The following is a 23,460-nucleotide window of genomic DNA, read 5'->3' as shown; positions in this document are numbered from 1 at the left end:
TGCTGTCCTGCTCTGCTCAGGAAATGTCTGCCCCAGCAGTGTCCTCCACTCTTATTCCAGCCCTCCTTGCCACCATATCAGACCCAAACCACCCCCTTAGGAATGGGAGCCCAGAGAACAGTGTTGTCCTACATTTTGGCCATGTCTTATCTCTAGCTCCTGGGAAGGGGCCCACTTGGCAGAAATACCTTGGATTAGCTCTCCTGATGTGCCAGCCAAAAAGTGTGGGGTCATGTCTCCCACTCAGCCCCTTGTTCTCGTCTTTGCTACGTGGGTTTTATGAGAAAGGCAGGCTTAAAGCAAAACTAAACCTCTTGAGCTGGAGAGCCAAGGAAAGGTGTCAGGAAACCAGACTGACCAGTAGAGCAGGGAGGCTGGGATGTGGAAACCCATCCTGGCTGGTGGTAAGACCCACAATGACAGAGACATCTTGGGTGGGACAAGAACAGCCTGTTCCCTGATGGGAATGAGAGTGGGAGGTTCCCTTGGTTTTGGGAGAATGAGAGCCATGTGAGGCCTCACACCAGCCTATCTACAGTAAGACATCGACCCCTTGCCTGCCTGAGAAATGTCAAATGCCCTTCCAGCCTGAGTCATCTGGGGAGGGTTCACCTCTCCTTCCGCACCCAAAGGGTAAGTATCTCCCCTGAGCTCGTTGGTAGCAAATTTGCTGGCAGTCAACTAGCCGGGGTCCGTATCAGGGGGTAGTGCTGCACGCCCCCCTCCCACCCAAGCCAGAGAGGTCCCAGGCACAGTGAGCTAGCCCTAAGCCAGTGGCAACGTCCCAGGGCTATGGCACACAGCTGTGTGCCCAGACCCCACCGGAGCTGAACCCTGCTGCTTTCCTCAGCTGGCCACCTTCTCTCTGCTTTTTTATTTACTCCCCATTGGTGATTCTGCTCACACCTATCTCCTCACCCTGGTTCGCAAGGAGAGGTAATACTATCCCCAGCAGGTGACTTAGCGAAGGAAGAGTACATCGGCTGTTAGCATTAGCCCACATGAAAAAAGGAAGGAGATGATGAAAGAATCCATTTCTACTCTTACCATCATCCCGCTTGGCACTTATCTTCAAAGCACTGTACAAACATTAACTAATTAATCCACCCAACACTCCTGGGAGGAAGAGACGTATTAACACAACTCTTATTTTAGGTGCCTGATAAACACAAAGGATGGATGGGCCAGGAGATACCAGACAGGCAAAACGGGCAGGTCATACCAGTTACTTCTTTCTTCCTGTTGAATATTGCAGGGTTGGTGAATCAGTGGATGTGTCCCAGGCAATTAGCCGGTGTACTCAAGCGTTGGAGGGTGGACAGAAGCGGAGGAGGTGGAGCGGAGGGCAGAACCGGGAGTGTTGTAGAAACACAGGGAGAGTAAAACTAGAGCAGAACAGGAGGAGGAAGATGAGCCCCGTTGTCTGCACAGACAGACAGACTTGCTGTAAAGGCAAATGCTGCAGGATGGGGAGCTCAGCAGCACCCCTGGAAGAAGAGACAGGTGAGATGCAGACCTGCAGGAACGCATGCAAGGGACATCCCCTAGAGCTGAGGGGCATGGTGGTAAGCCAAGGTTGATGCTTTGTCACCAAAAGACCCTCCCTTCTCAGTCTGCGCTGCCTGACCTTCAGAGTTATGTGTCTCCAGTGACTTCCCTCCTCCCCTGGAAAAATGCACTACCAAAGCAACTAGATGCTGGGGTTTGCTGAAGCACACCAGGACAGCACTGCACAGCACCGAGCACACAGTCTCTTTTGGCTTTGAGGGAAGACCCCCTCACCCAGGGATGTCTGGCACCCCAGCAGCTCTTCCTGCAGTGGGAGAGGTCAAGGGGGCAGGTGCACAGTCAGAAAACAGGAAAAAATAATTTTGAGCTGAGCAGCACTAAAATTAACATTTTTTTAAGCAACTTAGAAAATCAAAACAATTTTATTTGGGCCCAAGCAAGAGCTTTCAATTCCAGCTTTGATGAAATTTTAGAAGTATCATAAAATTAGACTAAAATGGAAGGAAACTCTGACGCTGCTGCTGAAGCATCCTGGAGGAAGGTATTGAGATAAAGCATTTTGACTTTAAAAAAAATGGATTTTGACCTGCTCAGTTTGGCAGGTGAGTTCCCCAAAAGATCTAAAAAAATCAAAAGGTGGGGTTTTTTTCCCACTTAAAAAAAGATTTTGGCTGAAAAATTCCACTCCTCACAGCTCTCCTGCCTGGTGCAACACAGGGGCATCCTTCAGTCCCTGCCTGAATCGTACAGTGACAGCAAGGGCTGCCTGAAGCCCAGGCACCCTCCACCACCACCCCTCACACAGGCGAGACCCCTCAGGCTGGTGATACCTGCAGGGCACGAAGCGGGCAGCCCGAGGCACACCGGCAGCTGCCGGTGCCGATGCCGATGCTGATGCTGATGCCGATGCCAAGCGAAGGGATGGGTGACGGGGTTAGAGGAGCTCGGCAACTGGCTGCACTCTGGGGCTGGCACCCAGGTGTGCCCAAGCCAAGGCAAGGGGAGCCCGTTCCCATGCTCTGCTGCCCACGTGCGCTGCTGGCAGGGGACAGGCAGCCAGCTCTTGCCAATGCAGCATGGCAAAGCTGGTGAGCAAATGCTGCAGGAGCCACTGCCTTCTTCAAAGCTGCTTGCTGGTCCAGTGGGGACCAGGTCTGGCAAACTCCAGGTCACCCACTCTTCCACAGCCCTTGTGGGCAGACAGGCTGGTGTTAGGTCTCTGGACTCAGACAAAGAGATGCAGCATTGCTCCCCGAGGCCAGCAGAAACGGCTGGGAGAGGAGACAGTCACCAGTGGGTGACAGGACAGGGGAGCATGAGCCAAGCCTCTCCAACATCTACGGCAGATTGATGTTTGGCAGATCTTGGAGAACCTGCCAAGTCGTCAAGCCCTCTCCATGGCTGATGAATGCTAAGGGGAACCTCCTCGGCCTTCTAGTCCCTTCTGTCATGCATGGCTTCAAGAGTGAACCCACCCATGCCGTCAGCACTGCCTCATCTGACATTTTGTATCAAACATCCTAATTACAGCACAGTAATTCTAATTGCAATTATCTCTCCTTATTGCTGCAATTTACTGTTGCTGGAGCATGATCATCCTAGCACTATGAATTCATGAAGCAATAACACAATGTGGCCTCCATGTCCAAGGTCTGAAGACCTAGCGGGGGCAGAAGGACCATTTCTGCTCCCACACCTGGTCCTGTGGGACCTGGGCTGGAGGATGCCATCCATCTGCACCTGCAATAAGCCCACAGCCTGGGTTGGGCCAGGGTGTTATATGAAGAAGCCACCATACCCCACAGTGCTGATTTGTGCTTTTGTCTGAATTTCCAGCTCGAACATTTCCAAACATTGCACCATTTCTTGTGTCCTTTAGCTGAACTCTGTCTTTCTTCTCTACTCTAGTGTTTACCCAGTAATGCATCAATAGACAGCTGTCGCATCCCCTTTCTTTCAACAGCCCAAACAAGCCAGGATTTGCAGGTTGACTCTACTCCCTTATGATTGGCCTCACTGGGATCTTGCATTTAATGCTTCCTCTAGTTTCATCCTTAAATCCATTTCAAGATCACTGTATGCCAGGATCCCACTCCCAGGTCCTGTAAATTATGACCTGCATTCAGTGCTCCTTGCAGCCGGCTGTTAGAAAGGACATTGGCTGCAATGAAACCTCCGTGCCAAGCGATGCAGATCCATCTGTGGAACTGCGCCATGTTTGCCACTGGGGCTGGCAGGGGACCAGGCCACCTGCCAACAGCCGTTGTTGCTCCCTGTTCTCTGCATCTGGCCCTCTGGGCTTCTCCAACCTATTTCAGGGGATCCCCAGGGGTCTGGGATCTCCAAAGTCAAGCCAAGGTCCTGCTGTTTTCTCGGGAGTTGAGTTCAATTGGACCAGTCCAATCGCATCATGGAGAGACTTGCCTGCTGTGCCTGAAATTATAGCTGCTAAATTTTTAAACACAGCAGCATACAAAGGCCAAAAACAGAGATCAGAGCCTCTTCCCACTCATCTGCCCACAGGTCTGGAAAGACTCAGTCCATCTGCATAAGATCTTACAGTCTCTTCATGGAGTTTTCCTGGAGATGGCTACATCTAGTTCTGGGAGGCTCATTTTGATAAGGCTGGAGAAAACCTGCCACAGAGCGGGCTGTGCTTTTGGGGTAGACCTGGACCCATCTCGTACAGACACAGATGTACTTGGTAGAATAATATGTTTTTTTCTGGTCCCTCTGCATAGAGACAGATTCCAGTATAATTAGTTCCTGTTCCTCCAAGGGGCTCTGCACCAATCAAGCACTAATTGAAGGTTTCAGGTCAGCTGCCACTAGCCCAGAGATACCTCCCTATTTCTTCTGCTGTCTTTCCTACAACAGTCCCAGATCTGATTGCCTCCAGCTGTCCCTGACTAGAGAGCTCTACCTCATCAGGGGTCTGTGCAAACATTCAGCTATGGTGAGGAGACCCATGGGCATGGGTCCTCAACACCCTGTCTTGCCTTTGCCCCTGCTGAGCCAGTGACAGAGATTAGCTCCTTGCCACTCTGACTCAGAGAGGCCAGAGGATGAGAAGGGGAGCGAAGCCACTGAATTTATGGGGTAGACTGCATTCTGCAAGCTGAGCTGACTGCTGTCCGTTCTCCAGGGAGAGCTGACCCAAAGTTCAAGAACCAAAGTGAGTCACAAGGACTCTGTTCACCTGGGATGGGCTGGAAGCTTGAAGAAATCCGAGGGGTCCTGGAAGTCACTTTTGGGGTTGGAAATCTCCAGATGGGGATCTCCAGACTGAAGAGCTGGACTAAACGTGTCATTTGGGGATGACACTGTCCTGATTTTGGCTGGGATACAGTTAATTTTCTTTCTAGTAGCTGATATAGTGTTATGTTTTGGATTCAGTATGAGAAGATTATTGATAACACACTGATGTTTTCAGTTGTTGCTGAGTAATGTTTACACTAAGTCAAGGATTTTTCAGCTTCTCATGCCCAGCCAGCAAGAAGGCTGGAAGTGCACAAGAAGTTGGGAGGGGACACAGCCAGGGCAGCTGACCCAAACTGGCCAAAGGGATATTCCATACCATGTGACGTCATGCCCAGTATATAAACTGGGGCGAGTTGGCCTGGGGGGGCAGATTGCTGCTCAGGAGCTAACTGGGCATCAGTTGGTGAGTGGTGAGCAATTGCATTGTGCATCACTTGTTTTGTATATTCCAATTCTTTAATTATTATTATTATTGTAATTTTATTATTGTTATTATTATCAATATTATTTTCTTCCTTTCTGTTCTATTAAACTGTTCTTATCTCAACCCATGAGTTTTACTTTTTCCTTCCGATTCTCTCCCCCATCCCAGTGGGTGGGGGGTGAGTGAGTGAGCGGCTGCGTGGTGCTTAGTTGCTGGCTGGGGTTAAACCACAACAGATAGCAGAACCCCTGACAAGAAACTCCCCACGGCCAGGGTACCTGCACTTAGGTTTTGGGTCTCTGGGGGCTTGCTGTGTCTGATGGATGTCCCACATTATAGCATCTGCAGGGCCCAGGGAAAGGCAAGTCCTATTGTCCCCAGGCAGTGGGACAAAGCATCAACAGTCAGTGCAGGGGCCCTCCTGGTAGAAATGCTGGCCAGATGTACAACAGCCACAGAGCAGCACTGAGTGATGGCTAGACATGGCTTACTGCCTGTTTACACCCTTCATCCCTCAATCAGTCCACCTTTGCTCCACAGGGCTTTTCTTGTAAGGAGGTAGAGGCACAGGGTTGGAGAAAGGGGCGTGAGCTGACTCAGCCCTGCTCTCCCACCAGATCTGTGCCCAGAGCTGCCTTGTGCCTGTGGGAGCCTGCTGCATCTTAACTCCTTCCCCCATTGCCTGCCCGCCTGCAGGTGGATGGTGGATCGCCCCCAGCTATGCTTCCTCCCTGTGTCCTCTGGCACCTGCACTCTCTGGCCATGATTCTCCAAGTGCCTGATTTGCACACTGTATTCATATGAATGCTGTTTGTTGTTACAGAAAAAAAAGCAGCATTTCTGGCCATGATGACTACCGCAGGGGCCTGCGCGCCGTGTGTCTCAAAGGCACATTGGCAGCCCGTGTCGGTGCAAGCTGCAGCTCTCATTCCAGCTCTCTGGACATATTTAGCTGGCTGTGGCACAGGATAGGGCAGCCTGAGCCTGCAGCCCCATGGGGAACACTCCTGTGCCTTGCAGGCACGCCAGTGCTGTCAGGGATGGAGAAAGAAGAGTGGCATAGGCACACACCTAGTGAAGAGGCACCTCCTATAGCAAATCTTTGGAGAGATGCTGTGGTGCAATAGTATGTGCAAGTGCAAGCAGCAGCAAGGGTGTCTGTCCCATGTGTGAATCTTGTGCTGTGCAGAGGGGCACAAAGTTCCCCATGGTTTACCTGGCCATGGCCCCACCATCCCCATGCGACAACCCAGACGTTGGTGCCCAGCCCCCTGCTCCTGGGGGGGGGCGGGGTATGGCCTCAGCTCAAGAGATGCACCCACCCACTGGCATAGTGTGGAGAGGATGTGCGCAGGGAGGGTTTTGGAGAAGTGAGGGGAACACCAAAAGGCTGAGCTTAAACTACAGCAGCGAGTGCACAGGTCTGCATTCAACAGGTGCAGGCACGGCTAAGGCAAAGGGGAAGCAACCAGGAGTGCAAAGCAAATCAGCTTAAAATAGGCTGGCAGTAAAAAAAGGAACAAGGGCAGAGGCAAGTCATGGAGACATTCACTCTGTGACTCACACGCCACTGAAAAAACATTATGGGCCAACGGCTGAGGAGGACCAGCCCTGAAGGGACATGCCTTGGCAAGCACCGGGTGGGGAGCTCCCATGCACTGGGGCTTGGGCTTGACCAGCTGCTGGAAGAGCTGGTCCGTGGGCACTGCCTGTGTGCCGAGGGGCAGCTGGAGAAGACCCTGCTGGGGCCAGGCACTGACGCCACCAGTCAGTACAGCGGGCGATTTGGCCTTGACAAAGCTGAGGGAAGGACGTCCTCGGAGGGAGCTCCACCAGCCCAGTGCCTGCTCCTTTGGGCAGGCTGGCCAGGCCATGGGCACGCCTGGGGGACACCAGCAGGAGCGCCTGCCAGCCCCGCTGCCCGCCCTCCCCTGCCCGAGTGATGGCTGGGAGCCAGCAGCCCCCGCACACGCTGCTCCCCGCTCCCAGCCGCCCCACACGCCCGCGGGCTGAGCTGCCCCCCGGCCCAGCAGCTGCCCTGGGCCCCTTGCTGCCCCAGCACCCCTGGGGCCGGACAGAGGATGCCGGCAGGCGCCGTCCAGCATCCGGCAATAGCCGCTGCACGGCCAGAGCCGCACGTACCTGGGGGCTCCGCCAGGGCCTCCCGCTCTTCCTCCTCCCTGGCCGCAGCCCTCCCGCTCCCCTCGGCGGCTCGGCGGTTGCTACGGAAGGACCGTTGCCAGGAGATGAGGCGCTGGATCCCCGCGGCGGGCATCCCGCCCAGCCCCGCCGGCCGGAGGCAGCGGGGACAGGGCCGACAGCCGCCCCCGTGCCGCCCCGGCGGCAGCCAGCTCGCAGGCATCAGGCGAGCGAGGTGGCCCCGGCCGGTCTGGCAGGAACCGGTGGCAGCGAGTGCCGCCCCGCGCAGAGCGTGTGAACACACGCCGGTAACACCCAGGAGGAGATGGAGATGGGAGCGACGTGCCGCAGGGCAGGCGTGATGCCCAGGGCTCGCCACCCCTCCCCGTACCATTGTCCCCTGGAAGCCAGGAAAACACTACGACCAACTCGGCGGTGGTCACACGCACAGCTGCGTGACACCTTCCTTGCCAAAACCAAACCAGGTCTCGCAGCAGCCTCGCAAGGCTGTGTTTTGTAAAGGCAGGTGTCCACCGTCATGCCAAACCTCTGTCTTAACTCCGTGATGCCGGAGCTGCCGTGCAGCCCCTCTCCGGGAAAGCACGCTCCTTGGTCTGACCAGGTGCCACTTCTGCGTTGCACTGCTGCTCGCTCGGAGATGGGGCTGTCCTGTTGCTTTGCCCACGTTGGACAGCCATGGGAAAAACCCCAATACGAGTCATGGGAGGAGCCCAAGGACAAAGAAAACCTGATCCTGCTTGATCCCCCAGGGAGCCGGTTTGGGACCCGGATTACTAGAAAGGGCTGTTTTTTCCCGGTGAGGTTTGATCTGAACACTCTGGTCTGGTGCAGCACAGGAGGGCCCCAGCGGGTACTAAGAGGGGAAGGAGAAAGATAAAAATGAGCAGGGGTGGCAGGACAGCCCTTTCCACAGGTAGCTAGCTGCCAGGTGATAAATCATAGAATCATAGAATCATAGAATCATAGAATCATTTCGGTTGGAAAAGACCTTCAAGATCATCGAGTCCAACCATTAACCATGCCCTGGAGTACCCTGTCCACTCGCTTTTTGAATACCTCCAGGGATGGTGAATCAACCACTTCCCTGGGCAGCCCATTCCAATGTTTGACAACCCTCTCAGTAAAAAAATTTTTCCTAATATCTAACCTCATCTCCCTTGCCTCAACTTGAGGCCATTTCCTCTTGTCCTATCTCCAGACACCTGACAGAAGAGACCAACACCCACCTCACTACAACCCCCTTTCAGGTAGTTGTAGAGAGCGATAAGGTCTCCCCTCAGCCTCCTCTTTTCTAGACTGAACAACCCCAGATCCTTCAGCCGCTCCTCATAAGACTTGTGCTCAAGGCCCCTCACCAACTTCGTTGCCCTTCTCTGGACACGCTCAAGCAGCTCAATGTCTTTCCTGTAGTGAGGGGCCCAAATGCTGTGCCCTAACCTTCTGACAGCCCAAGAAGTTCCTCACCAAAGCAGAGTGTCATGAAACCTGAAATACTGTTTCTAAAGAAAAATCCAAGCAGAAAGGACATCTAACACTGCAAGCAAACGGGCTCCAGGCACCCAAGACCGTTTTGAGGGAGCTGTGGACTTTCCTTTCTCTCCAACAGGTCACTTTTTAGCAGCTTGATCCCATTCTTGCCATTTCCTAATACAAAGCACACACATCTCCAGCAGTGAGTGGGGTGTGCTACAGCCATGGTCCCCAGCTGCCAGCCAGAGCCACAGGCCCATAGCAACCTCTCTGCATCCCCCGATGCAAGGCACAGCCCCGGGAGCGGGTATCTGCAGCAGGAGCAGCACTGGCGCTCCCCTCTGCTCTCACACTAGCTGTGTCCCATCTGGAAGGGGACACAGGAAAATGAGAGCCTTTCCCAGTGTGACCTGTGGTTCGGAAGTCTCCATCAAGGATTTTGGGTGGCTGAAGTCACCCATTTACTCTGTTCAGCTCAGCACCCTGCTCTGGGTGCCTGTCTGGCAGCAATGCCTCATGCAAACAGCTAAGAACAACCATCCCTTCTACACGGAGGGGGAAACTGAGGCACAGCAGCACAGCCAGACATGCTTTGCAGGGCTGCAACTAAGTGTCCAACTTCCAGCTCTCTCACTGCCCTTGTCTGGTTGAGTAATTCAACTGTCATCCCAGGAAGCCGGAAAACTTCGCTTCAGTCTGTTGTATGGCAAGAAACAGGAAAAAAGTCTACTGGAATGCTGATCCTAACATGCAGTTGTGGGGTCCACCAACAGTGGGTTCGTGAGCCCCCTTGTTGGCTCCCCAGCAGGCCCTGGAGAGCCATGCATGTCTGCACTTCATGCTGGAGCAGAGGAGAGCAAATTTGGGAGGCTGAGGAAAGCCCAGGATTCTGCAACAGAAAAGGATCTGAGCACTACCTACACCAGGAGAGCAACCTGGAGAGGGGATACCAGCAGACCTCTGCAGACTGTGGACCCCTTCTTGCTTTGGGACCACCACACCCTGGGACAAGCACCAGTGCCCAGCCCCAGCATGGCAGCCCCACACTATCAAGCTGTGGGATGCCCAGGTGGCCCCAGCCTGGTGGCAGTCAGCCTGGCACACTGCTCTGGTTTGGAAATCAGGGTGTACAGCCACCCACTAGGTAGAGCTGGAGCAGCTCCTATGGGAAGGCCATCACTCTGGGCTGCAGATGTCACAAACGCCTCGAAAAGGACCACATCTGACACAGTCACCCTTCAGCTTTAAAAATCTCATTCTGGGTCATTTATTTCTTTGTTTCTGAGACATAAAACTGGACAGGACAGGTGGGCAGCTGCACTGGGTTTGTGTGCCCTGCAGACATCTGTGAACAGGGCCAGCGCAGCTCCCACCAGCTGACTCCCTGCATGAACATGACATCTCCCCGTACCAGCTCCCCAGGGGTTAACGCCCTGCAAGGGCTGACAAGTTGGTTGGGAACAGCAGCCTACCAGGAGCCAGGGGCAGGCTGACACCATGGCCGTGGAGGGGACCCAGTGTTCTGAAAGCAGTTCACAAGGACTTTCCTTCACTACTGGGCAAAAGAGGCCTGGCTGAGGCCAAGCTCGGAGAGCAGGGGCGTGGGATGCAGGAGGGACCGTGGCTGTTCCACCATGCAAGCAGCTCCTTACGGGGCTGTTACTCTGCAAACCCTGCAGCACTGATGACTGCAGTCCTGGGAACAACTCCTCGCTGCAGCCCAGAGCAAGGAGGCAATGAGACCATTGCTGTGTAAAATCACGGGGATCGTACGTAACCCCTCATACCCAGCCTGTCTCAGGAGTTCGGTGAGGTGCTCCCTCTTTGGGTGCTTGGGCACAGCCTCAGCAGAGCGGGTCTTGTGAATGCTGGACTGTGGCTCACGTTCACCCTCTCGGGGTTGTGGCAGAAGGGCTCCCTGGCAGTGCGGCTACCCAGGGCTTTGCCACATCTGGCTTTAAGCACCCTGCACCCATCCCTAGGTCCCAGGGCACGAAGACCTCAGAAGCTCATTGTGGAGCCATCTCTTCCACTGAGGCAAATCTTGGGGTGTCTGGGGTGCTCAGACTTTACCCTATGGCAGAGCACTTCTGACATCCCATTCCTTGAACGCAGGACATTGCTCCTGAGCACGATGCTAGTGTGAACCGCATACCTAAAAACATGACAATGATCTTTCTGAGCCAGGAGATCAGCCAGGTATTAAGTGAGGCCCTCAGCCAAACCACAGAATAGCTTCAAAAGCGTACAGTATGTGATATTAATGGAGAGCCATGGAGACAAACACTGGCTCAGTCCTAAAGAAACGCAGAGAACAAGACAGAAAGAGATTATCGGAAGCGGTCCTGGGCTCACTACGAACAGGGCAGGGACAACACACATTCACCGAGACAAACCTGAGACACAAATGCCTCACAGAAGAAGGAGATTATAAATGACCAAAGCCCTTTTACCCAAAATTTATAAAAGATGTGTCTCAAATGCCCCCAACACTGCCTGCAGAACCAGGATTCACAGCTACAATTTATGCTGCAGCACATCTGCTCTCATAAGCAATTCCTCAAGTCCTCCTTTCACCACTATTGCTAAAGCACCTTACATCTTTCCTTCAGAAAAAAAGAAAAGAAAAAAACAACAGCAGCAAATACCTTTTTTGCTGGCAAATACTGGTTTGCAAAGCCAAGCCTGCTGCTGCTGCTGCTGGGGGTGATGGGGTAACTGGCCCATGACCCTGCAGCTGTGGGGCCTTGAAGCCGCTCTAGCCTGGCCATGCTCCTGCCCTGCCTGGGGAGGCTGTAAAGCACATGTGGGGCTCTTTTGCAGCACAGCAATTCGCACCTGAGCCTGCAAGAGCTCCTCTGGGTCTCCATGGGCAGCACAGCTTCCCCCCCCATCCCCTGACCGAAGCCCGGAGCCTCTCGGCCAGCCAAGGCTGCACATGCTGCCATGCCACTTTGCACTTCTGCAGGAAATTTCCAAAGCTTTTCCCTCAGCTCAGAGTTCAGCAGCCAATTTATTCATTCACAGACATGCACAGCACCTGGCCAACTCGTGCAAACTTCTCAGCTCACTGTATTTGGTGGGAGCTTCATGCGCTGCAGCTCCAGGAGCCACAGGCTTACGTGAAAACCCAGCTTGCTTTCCTGTATTTTAAGTAGCAAAGCTCTGACCTTCTGATTGCAGCGGTATGACAGCATGCTAAATAGCTTGAAAAAATCAGAAAGAAGCAAATAAATCTCAGCATGTGGTGTTTTCAAAATCTTCAATCTCCGGCTTTCTAGAAAGCCAAAGGTGACATCTGAGCATCCAACGTTGATTGTCCTGGTGTCCCATGTCTGGAAACATGAGGTGTTTCTAAAACCACTTCAGGACCACTCTGCAGACCTCCTCCTGAAGTCTTAGCACAGGAAACCTGGGGCCATGGGCTGATCTGTGTCAGTGAGGACAGATGAAGCCAGGGCTAACAAGTGTGCCTGCGTGACCAATCACTGGGGATACACAGGCTCCTAGGTGTGCCGGAGGGGCTCAGGGCCCCCCCCCCCCTCTTTCCAGGTGTGCCTCTCACTACTGAAGATGGAGGGAGCCATGGGCAAGTTAGGTCGGTCAGCCCTGACCTGAATGTCCTCAGGGATGGATCCTACTGGTGGTGCACAGTGCACAGCTCCTGCCTGGGAGCACTGACTTTCACCCTGGCCAGCTGCAAGCATGGGCACCCCTCCTTCAGCTCACCCACCTCATACGCACCCCAGACACTCCTGCCCGTGCAGATGCTCATGCCCACACTCCCCATGGCCTCTTCCAAAGCCCAGTCACTGTCAAGAGCAGTGCTGGTAAGATACTATGCTAGGTTATCTAGGTTACAGGATTGTCTCTCCCCTTCCAAGCATGCACACACGTGCCAACATATGCACATGTGCAGGCACACACACCCGGCAGGTGCTGACACAGTTCCCCAGGCTGTGACACAACAAGCCACTGAAAGTACCCAAGAGAAGGAGGAGCAAAGAACAGGGAGACAAATCCATTGAGAAGACCCCAGGAGTGCTCAGGTGACAGCAGCAAGCTGGGGACAAACAGGATTACAGAGCCCCTGAAGGAAGAGATCCCTGGGATCTACTAACTCCCTCCCTGTCTCCAGAGGTCTCCTTGCATGTGCCAACAGGCTCTGGAGGCTTGCGTGTGGTGATGTGGGCTGCTTTTGGGAACCTCAGTCATGTCAGTAGGTTAGCTACTTTTCTAACCTTGGCATCAGCCTTGTGCCAGCATCACCAGTCTCCTGTGTGCCGGTCCGTGTGGCCTCTGTGCACCCTGCCCAGAGGAGGGGACAGCCTCTCCCCACCGGAGCAGGAGGGGGCACAGGTTTCTGCCAGGGCACTGACCCCGGGGGCTGCCTGCATGCCACCAGCCTGATGCAGTGAGAAAGAACTGGGGGCACGCTGGAGCTGGGCTGGCATCATGAATGGTCATCCATAGCTGTTGATACCTCTTGTTTTGTGCCAGCTGGTATTTTTGATGAGGTGGACACTGAAAGGTCAGGCCTTCTTCCAGGGATGCTTCTGCACTTGGGCTCTGGAAATACTGCTCTCTGAATCCCTGTTAAGTCACTTAAACCTTTTGATGCCTCAATTCCCCATCTGTAAAGCAAGGCTTATGATATTTCCTCTGTCTGTCTTAACCAGGATAGCTCATAAGCCATTTGGGACTGGAAAAGTCTCTGAATATGAATTTGTGTCTGACTCTCACAGTGGGGCCCTGGGCTCATTAGGGACTAATGTGATTATTTGTGCTGTGTCTAGTGAGGAGACACACGATACTGTGGGTACTTGTTCCTGTGCTCAGAGACGGGAGTTTAGCAGGGATGACACAACACATGCTCCCAAGGCTGCCATGTCATTCCAAATTGCACTCCCATGTAACAAGTGTGGTGGTCTCAGCTCAGGCATTCACAGACACCAATTTATCTTGTGCTGTTATTTGACAACAGACTCTTTGCTAAGGGGACAGGATGGATCACAAATATCCTTCAAAGAGAGGGCTGCTATGGTGCTTGTGTGTTCACACATATTTATGCTGTACAGAAGCGCAACACCTCAAACGAGAGTTATGCTCATGTGATCCTTCTTTCGCACTTTCCCTGCTGCGTCCCTGTGCCTGTCCTTCAAGGATGGCCGTGTAAGGACGATGCAAATAAACACAGAGTGACCAGAGGAAATGAGGCAGTGCTGACCTCAGCTAACCCTCAGACACCCCTAAACCATCATGGCTGAGTGCTCACACCTTTGCCGCTGTGGCAACCCCCTCCATGGGGATTCAGCAGCAGAAACTCTCTGGAAAGGTGTGCATGCTAACAGGGCTGCCGCACAAAGTTTCCAGGACTTCCTGGGGGAATTTTGAGGATTGAACCAGGGAATTTGGGGATTGCACAATACTTGTTATAGGATGGTTTGGAGAAGGGTCAAAGGTGGGGAAAGGGAGGGATCCAGGTATAACAGGGAGGAACAAGCATGCAGTCTGTGCTGCCTTCTTATTTTCCTGTGTGGTACATCCTTGTGTGTGCGTGTGATCCAGATCCGCTAGTGAACTTCAAGCCAGGCTAGCCAGTCAGTACAACAGGCAGTGCTGGAGGCAAATCCTGGAGAGGCTGAGGGTCTGGAAGGTGGATACCGAGGAGGCTCTCTGAAGGGTTTTTTCCCTGAGCTGTGAGCCTCAGGAGTAGGATGGGGCTGTTCATGCTCATATATCCCCCACACAAGCATTGCCCTCCTGCCTATGCTGGTTCGGCTGTGCCTGCAGGGTGTGTGCCCCAGCGGGGATCTGGCTCAGCCTTGCTGCGGCCAGGACCTGGAAACAGTGGTAGGAAGCGGTTCCTTATCTCAACCAGATCCCTGGGATCTTCAGTCTACAGGACTGAACTACCCTGAAGAGTCCTGGCCAAGGACATGCTTAGAAATAACATCTGGGACGGGACAGGCTGAGAATCCTATTTATTGCTTGGTTGCTCTGTGGTTTGTCTGCATGCTGCACCTGAATAAGTACAGCTCAAGAGCGTCATCGTCAAAGTTGCAGCTGGGATGCAGGTCTGGCATAACAGCCCTGAAAGCATGCCAGGAAAGCTGCTTTTTGGCACCTGAAGCTATGTGTTAATAGTAAGATGATAATATATTGAGCCCTACCTAGTCCTGCCTTTGAAACTATTTATCATCAGGGCATCTTGTGCTGCTGGCTGGTAAGTGTAATGTACTGCCAGGCAGGATGAGCTGACTTACCATCAGAAACACCTCCAGAGACAAGACAACATCAGGATGCCATGGAGCACTAGCCTAAAATGGCTTCTGACCTGCTCCCCATTGCACCTCTGCACACAACACTGGCCCTGTAGGACCTGACATGGCCAGCCCACCACATTCGAGTATTGAGGATTTTTCTTTCTCAGCTCTTCCATGGGGCAGGGATGCTCCACCCTTGCTTTACACAGGTTTAGCAGTAAGTGGCTCATCCATTCAGTGAGAAGCTTGCGATGGACTTGGGAAGGCAAATTCATGTCCCCATACCCAAGTCCAGCCCCTCATCCAGCCTGTGGGGCTGCTCTGTCCCAGGGTCACTGTCCTGCTGGTGGCTGGAGAGGCTGGGAGGGTGGAAGCTCGCAGCATTGCTCTGCACTGATCTGTATGTTCCAGCCCTTTGGTAGGGTCCTTGGGTGTCTGTGCCCACCAGTTTGCATCTGCCAACTGCTCAGAGAGCATGATTTACAGCCAACCTCTGAACAGCTGTTTGTGTGTACGGCACAAGAAGCCAGAGCACTTCTCCTGCACAGGCTACGACAAGACAAGGAGGTCATGCTGCCGGCGCTGTGCCCTCGCACAGGGCTCTCTCGGACAGACAGTGCCCACCTGAGCTTGGTGTGAAGCAGGCTGCCCTGGGCTGGAGCTGGCACAGCTGGCCAGCACTCACACTCAGAGGGTTGGAAGAGGGGCTTTTGCCTGAGTATGAAGCAACAGAGTGAAGGTGAAAGGACTTTGCACATTGCAGGTGATTGCTTCAGCCCTCACCTGCTTTGCAGCAGCAGTCCTGACTGGCCTTTCCCCACAAGCTCTTTTGATCCACAGATCTCAAAGTGCTTCTGAGCCCTTCAGAAGGGACACCAGGACATGACGATTTGCTCTTTCCAGACCTGCTCTAGCCTAGGCTCCTGCTGAAAACTCTCACGCTGTGCTTGGGGAGTAGGGCTGGTGGGAGATGCAGGCAAAGGCTGCGGCACTTATTAATGTAGCTCCTCTGAGGAAACATGGTCAACAGCGATTGATCAGCAAAACCACACAGAACAAACACTCTCTTCATGATGAGCAAGCACCAGAGCCACACCACTCATACTGCTTGGGGACATGCATGCTCTGTCTCCATGACATGGGACAGGCTGTGCTGTGCCCCCCTCGTCCACCCCATGACTGCATCCCACTCTAAAAATGTTGCTTGACTCATTGGAAGGCATGTTTGAAAGCATTTTTTTGCTGCCAGGAGGATAAAATTTTTTTTGGCAGGGAGACCACGTGCTCATCAGAGCTCCCTGGTCTCCTCTACCTCAGAGAGGGACAGAGAGCAGAACCAAGCAGGGGAAGGAAAAGTGCTGGGCAGAGACAGGGATGTTTGCGCTGTCAGCTGCCTTGGCTTTCTGTCCATCTGTGATTATCTAAGAACAGCTGTTAATGTCATGCATGGCCAAAAAAGGGAGTCGGAAGCACAAGAAGGAGTGTGGAAGAGTGCGAGGGGCAAAGATGCGCTGTCGCTTGCTGCTCGCTCGCCTCCTCCCACCTCCCTGAGCATTGGCAGCGCAGCTGCAGCAAGTCCCTCCTGGCTTTGAGAGCCCCCGCTGGAGGCCACTGAGGTCCCCCATCAGCTGAAGGGTTTTTTGAAGATGCTGATGTTGGAAGTGGAGACAGTGAAGTGACAGGGCCAGGGAGGTTGAGCCCAGTGGAAACCCATGAGCATCTTTCCCAGACAGGGAACACTGCTGTGTTCCAGCTCCACGAGGCTGGCATGGTCCTGCCATGGGGCTCAGCGCTGGCTGGGAGCCTGTGCAGCCCCCGCTCAGGCTCCTCTCCACTCCAGAAGAAAGATGCTGGTGCCAGCTTTAACTTAGGAAGGTGGGACCTAGACAAACTTAGCTTGCACTAGGCTTGGTGTTACCATGACCCAGGAGCTACTGAAACCCCAATTAGTACGTTAAGCCTTCCTTTGCTCTGAGGTCTCTCGGCAGGGCGCAGCAGCGAGGCAGAACATCAGTCACTCTCTGCGTAAGCACCCAGACTCTCAGCTCTGGTGCCTACCAAGCCTTTGCCTTCATGGGGAGCTGAAGGTGCTCAGCATCCCTCGGGATATGCCTTGAGGCCGCTCCTGCAGTTGACCAATTGCCCAGACTGGGAGCAGGGTTTGAATCTGCAAATCTGGCCCCTCAAAGATAGAGGCATGACTGCCCCTGCAGCAGCATCTCTGTAGGACAGGGCATCGAGAGTGAAGCTGCCTCTTGTCCCTGTGCTGCATCAGAAAAGGCAGGAGGCTGAATGCTCCAGGGAGAGAAGAAATTTGGGTCCATGAGAGTAAACTCCCCCCCCCCAAATAACAACAAAGCCCTGAGCCCCAAGAACTCTGCTGATTTCCTACCTGTGGAAAATAACCCCAGAAGAAAGGCAGCACCCAGCCTAAACGGTTTAATTTGCTGTTGACAATCCAGATGGTAATTATATTACCAGGTACCTGGCTTTTCATTAAGGCCCCATGCAGATGTTACTTTTCTGGACCTGACATAAATGTGCTCATTTGTCTTCATCAAAGAAGCACGCACACTTCCAGCTGTCTCCCCAGTGACCTGGTGCACCATCGGTTCTGTGCCCCTTTGCGAAGCTGTCCTTGCTGGCACTGGCAAGGTCCCTTATTCCCTCAGAAGGGCACACGGACCCAGGAAAGATATTCTTTGCAGTCACTGCCATCAGCCTTGTTCCTGTCACCGGTTTAGCCCTGCCATCATCCCCAGCACTGCCACCATTCCTGTCCCTGCCATTAGCCCTGTCCCCGCCGTGAGCCCTGGTCCCTCTGTCAGCCCCCAGCTCTGCCGCCAGCCTCTCCAGGATGGGCAGCATGGATGAGGCAGGGCATTTCACTTCCCTGCAGACAATGTCTGGCACCTCTGGGCTACTTTTGTGGATGAGCCAGGGAGCTTGGCCGAGCGGGGGACTACAATGCCCTCCCCAGCACCAGCGATGGCCCTCATCCCGGTGCCCAGTCAGCCTCACACTGCCGACCCTTCTCCCCCCCAGGGCTGGGGACGTGGCCCAGTTCAGGGTGTCCCTGGCCACTCACTGCAGACTGAGTGAGCCCAATATGAACAGAGCTGCTGGCACTGGCCATGTGGAGAAAAGCGAGGGCTTGTTCTGCTCCTGCTGTCCCATCGCTGTCATGGCAGGGGGTGGGCTCCAGCAGCAGAACCTACCTGGCCAGCTGGTAGGTAGGTGATGCAGGTGATCCCTTGGCCTCATTTGAAAAACAAGGGACCAGCATCCCAAAAAGTACAGGCGGCACGAGGGTATGGCAGCAGAGTCTGCTTCTACCTTTATAACATGGGATCCCTAGGTCTGCTGGGGAATTGGGAGGAGGAGCGGGACGGGAGCCGGCCAGATGGCATGGCAAGGCTGGGAAAGATGGAAAGGCACAGACTGAGCACTGTGCAGCCTCCTGGTGTTGTCTGTGCAATTTTCGTACAGAAACGCACAGAGCAAGTTTGTGGCATTGCCAGTGCTAAATAACCCCTCACTCTTAACTTGCTTAAAAAAGCCTCTTCTTGTAGAAAATACTTTTCTGGCAGCAAATGTCACTGGATCCCTGTTAAAGTGCCCAACCACTGGAAAAGAGCAGTGCAGATGGGAGTCTGGTGCCCAGCCTGAGCTAACGCAGCTGGGGGAAAGCTCCAGCTCTCCAGACCGGGGTGGCCAGCTTGCAAGTCAGGAAGAAAGTCAGGCCCTAGATGACAGATCTCTGGCTGACATGCATTGCCTGGATGAAGTGGTATTCCTTCCCTCCGCCATCGTTTAATCTACTGCTGGGGGTGTGTGGGGTGTGCAGGGGAGGAGGGATTTAGCGGCTCAGAGGCCTGTGATATATGCAGCACATTGCGTCTTCTGCCTGCTTGGCAAGGGAGAAAAGAGGGGCAGAGCTCCATGGACCATGCAGCCTTCATTCAGTCCCTCTCAGCAATCATTCATGAATGCACAGATGCGATGAGAGAGTGTGTGCAGCTTCCTGGCACCTCGCTGTGTTGCAGCCCTGCAGCTGTGAGCCCTGGTCCCTCCCCTCCCTCCACCCTGCAAGGACCCTTGTCCTGGTGCTGCCAACTCACCCTCTGGGCTTTGCAGGACCTGCCACTGAGACAGTGCAGGGGATACTATCCCCCATGCTTGCAGTATTGCTGGAGCATTGCACTGATCCTGCACCCCTGCTAGTTATATGCTCCTGTTCTCCCTTGGAGCAGCGCTCAGCCTGACCCCTCACGCTGGGATCATCAGCTGCATGCCATACCATCAGCTCAGTGTTAATGTTAGTGCGATGAACATCACTACTGCTGTTGTGCCACCACAGATGGCAGAAATCCTAATCCTGACCCAATCACTGCTGTATTGCCATCCTCCTGGGTGGTGATACTCGCTGTACCACCTTCGCATGGCATGGATAGATCAAACAAATGGGAAAACCCCTCCAGCCACCTCAGATCCAACACCCTGCTGAGGCTGTGGGTTTGATCCACTGGGGGTTTGGCCACCAGCATGTATTTTCCCAGAGTTGATGATTCCTTTCAAAGTCCCACTTAGCTGGTCCTGAGACCACCCTCTCCTCATAACCTCTGGTTTGCTTCATCACTGTGTGCAACGGGTCCAAACTGATCGTGCTGAGCTCCACGTGGAGCTCTGTTGGGCCTGCCTTTTGTGGACCAGAAACAATGGCTCACTTCAAGATGTTTAATACCCAGCTCTCCTTTACCTTCTTCACATATTCTCCTGACTATTTCTGCTCACCTCCGGCTACTTTATCATGATGTCTCCAACCTCCTGGAAGCTGGAGCTGTTCTTTGACCTTCAGCCTTAGAAAATCAAACTGTCAGGCTCACAGAGGTGCATGGTTTTCCTAGACATCTTATACTTGGGACCTGGGTTGGGAGGTGCAAGGCTAAATAAGTAAATAATGGCAAGACCCTCCAGTTGCCATGACAGATGTCCTTCAGGCCAGTCTGACTCTCTGATGCAGTTGGGTTGACCATGGGGGAGATGAACTGTTAGGCCTGCTCCTGACTCCTGGAGCCCTGTTTGCTCCTGGAGGCATGTTTGCTGCTTCACCTCCGCCTCCTACCCCCTGTGTCCTCCTTCCTGCAACAGAGCTGCTCCTTTGCCTGCTGGAGCGCAAGGCTGGCTGTCACGCAGGCTGCCCTGCAGCAGTGCTGGGATGCTCTGTGAACACCACTGCTCCCACCAGTTGCCTCGTTTCCCCCTCTCCAATTCATCAGTGTGTTTGACTGCATGCTCAAAGACTTTTACCTTGGATTTGGCAGAACTTGGCCCAGAAGTTTGGAGTGGGTTCAAATCCTCTGGGAGCAGCGTGGGAATGCAATGCAATAGCACACTGAAGTGGAGATTTCAGCAACCTGGAAGGGGACAGTCTGTTGACCTGAAGACAACATGCATGACATGCTCCCTGAATCAAGGTCACATCACACCTTGTATGGAGTTTTATCTGGGACAGTAGCAACACAAGGGCCTGTGCAGGGAGGAGGAATTAAGCCCATGTTGTATGAGTTGCAGCAAGGACTGCTGGAAGGTCAGGTCCTCAGGTACTGTGAGAGCTGCAGAAGACGACGACACACTCGCTTTCTACAAGGCAGCTACGAACGCTTTTTAGCTGCCCATCAATCTTGTCAGAGGAGCAGGCATGGCGCAGAGGCTGGCAGGGCTTCTGGCTCTGCTGGGTCTGGGACCACCCTTTCTCTCCAAGCACGTGTGCTGGGAGGCTGGCAGGACGTGCCTGCCCTGGGTGCTGGCATGTGTGCTGCTGCAGACCAAGACTACAGGTTATGTATACATCTGATGAAAGCAGGGAGCCCTGAAGGACTTTCTGAGCCTAAAAGTCATTGGCACATCACCACGACCCTCCAGAGCCAGCCTCCCTGTGGCAGCTGCCGCCAGGGAACTGCAGGTGTGTGAGTTAGTGACACTCCTCTGTTACTAACAGCTTGATTCTACTAATAATAAGAGCTTCATTAATAAAAAGTGTTCTAACAAATACTGGTTGTGATCTGTATCTCCCCCAGCTTGATCCCTTGACTGGGCAAAGGGAGCCCACACCATTGGCAGGATGGGGCAGGGCCAGCTCCCACTGGGCTCCTCTGTGCCACAAATAGCTGGTGGAAGTGGGAAAGGCTTTGCACCATGCCTACAGGGACTGCTGCCCTTGGTCTCCAGCCCTCTCCAGCTGGTTTGGTTTTTTTATTCCTGAGTCTCAGCACTCAGGGCAAAGCCAGCTCAAGTCAAGACTCCCCTGGGGGCAGAACGTAGCATGCCACATCCCACACAGCAGCCAGAAAGGAGGCCAGGGCACCACTGGTGAATCATTCCTACAGTGTGAGAAAGCTGCTCTGGGAGTCTCCTGAAGCCACAGGGATGACGACAGTTCCCCTGGATGGCCAAGGGGCTCCTTCACTGAGGCTCCCTGGCCTCTGCAGACAGCTGTCAGCTCCAGCTCGCTGCTTGGCTGCATTTGGGACTGTATCCAACTTCATGCTTGAGGGTCCTGTCTGCTGAGCCATCCCCAGGATGCCACATTGTTCCTGCCAGCTCCACGGGCCAGAGTCACCTTCTTGAGATGTGCTCGGACCAGATTGAGCTGAGAAGGCACGCACTCTGCAGCTCCAGGGGTGAAAGGTGCCGAAGGTTTGCAAACCTCTGATCCTGTACCAGGAGCAGCTCCAGGGACATCTGCTGACATTCAGAACCACAGGCTCAGATGCATGAGGTCTAAATTTGCATAGAGTTTGCAGCAGGGAGCTCAGAGTCTCCTATTATTTTTACAAATAGGAATTAAAAACCCACCTGATTTAGCTGTAGTCTTTCCACATTCACAGTGGTGACCAACCAACTGACTTGCTCCTTGGCTATGAACATGCCTTTTCCCAGTGACCTGCCTGGCTGGCCCAAAATGTACCCCTGGTTGTTCCATTAAGAGTCAACCTCCCTGCCAGTTTCAGTGTGAGGAGAAGTGATCGTGGCAGTGGATGCCAGCTGTGCGGCATGATACGGGCGCTAGCAAGCAGGGAGTGGCTCAGTGCTGCTGGGGTCACTGGCTCAGCCCCCTGCCCTTTATCCTGCCAGACAGGCAGGTGCTGCTTTTGGTAGCAGTGCAGCACAGGGGTGCTACGGTAGCAACTCTACAGACCTAAAAATAACCCCTGCTCCTGTCCCACAGTGCACGCCACAACACCTGTTCCTAGCGTCAGACCTGCTAATTGCTCACACAATCAAAGCGACTGTGAAGAGGAGGCAGCACACACTTGTAAATACCCAGTAATGAAGATTAAGCAGCCGAGCCTGGAGGCTCTTGCAGAAGCCCTGTGTTGTCTTCTTTGTGAAGCAATGCCATGGAGCTGCCCCTACAAGGCTCAATCTCCACAAGCTGCTGCTGTTCAAGATTTGGTAATGCTCATGTCAACAGCTAGCAAGACACCCAGGTATCTCCAGACCAGTTCATGAAAGCCATTACCCTCCTCTGTTCAGCCATGGCCATCCTTCCCGCTCGGCTTCAGGGGTAAGAGACGCTGGAGCTTTGCTCAGTCTCTGGCTTGACCTCCCTCTTAAGAGCCCCAGCTAATGGCACTTGTCCTTGGGCTCTTTGCAATTGCTCTTTGCAATACTCCTCCCCTAGATGAGCCACAAAAAGCCATCATGTAGCAAAGCCATTTGTCAAGCCTTGCCTTATGCCAGCAGCAGGGCAGGGGCCAGTTGTCTCCAGGAGCCAGCCCATCCTGTGGCACCGGGTCCCAGACACGCTCAGTCCCCAGCCCTCTGGGTGGCTGAAGGCCAGGCAGAGGGATTTGTTGGGTGTCCCAGCACAGCACCTGCCGTCTGCGCACCCCACTGAAGGTGGTGCAGGTGGTGCGCGCTGCATTTATTGTTTTTGCCATTAGGACAATACTCTGCTGTGCAAGAATAAATGGGGTGTGCCATTGTTGTAGATTACTAAATAGTGTTATATTACACAGATAATCAACGCCTGCTTCAACAACTCGGAAAATGCACTATTTTTGTCTTGCTCTCTATGGGTAGGAATTTCATTCCAGGTGATTTCTCCCAGGGACTTTGCCTCCTCAGGTCTCCTATACAAATCCACCTATGAATCACATCAGCAAGACCCACAGATCTTTCTGACCATAGATCCTTAAGCAAATGGCCCACTAAACCTTTGCCCTGGGCTGTGTATACATCAGCTGCAGCAAGGGAAATGATTCATAAGGAGAAAGGAGCTACTGTAGCTTGTGCTTTCTTACAGTGTTTCACCCCAAAAGATGATCAAGGACAAGAACATCATCTGGAAGCTCTTGGGGAGAT

At 53.6% G+C, this 23,460-nt stretch overlaps 1 protein-coding gene across 5 annotated transcripts in view; it reads right to left on the bottom strand.

Moving 5' to 3' along the window:
• The window catches only part of DLGAP4 (DLG associated protein 4), a 181,283-nt gene that overhangs the window by 99,516 nt on the left and 58,307 nt on the right, over positions 1-23,460 (bottom strand). Inside the window, exon 1 of one of the 5 annotated variants that reach the window (XM_052791063.1) lies at positions 7,337-7,353. The exons of the other annotated variants lie outside the window; for them this stretch is intronic. The gene's annotated coding sequence lies outside the window, so the exon portion shown is untranslated. Of the gene's footprint in view, positions 1-7,336; positions 7,354-23,460 lie in introns of those variants that run through there. 5 annotated transcript variants of the gene reach the window in all.

This window comes from Harpia harpyja, chromosome 1 (genome assembly GCF_026419915.1).
Source record: "Harpia harpyja isolate bHarHar1 chromosome 1, bHarHar1 primary haplotype, whole genome shotgun sequence".
NCBI lineage: Eukaryota > Metazoa > Chordata > Aves > Accipitriformes > Accipitridae > Harpia > Harpia harpyja.
Note: the sequence above shows the minus strand (reverse complement) of the source record. Positions and strands in the feature narration are given on the sequence as shown.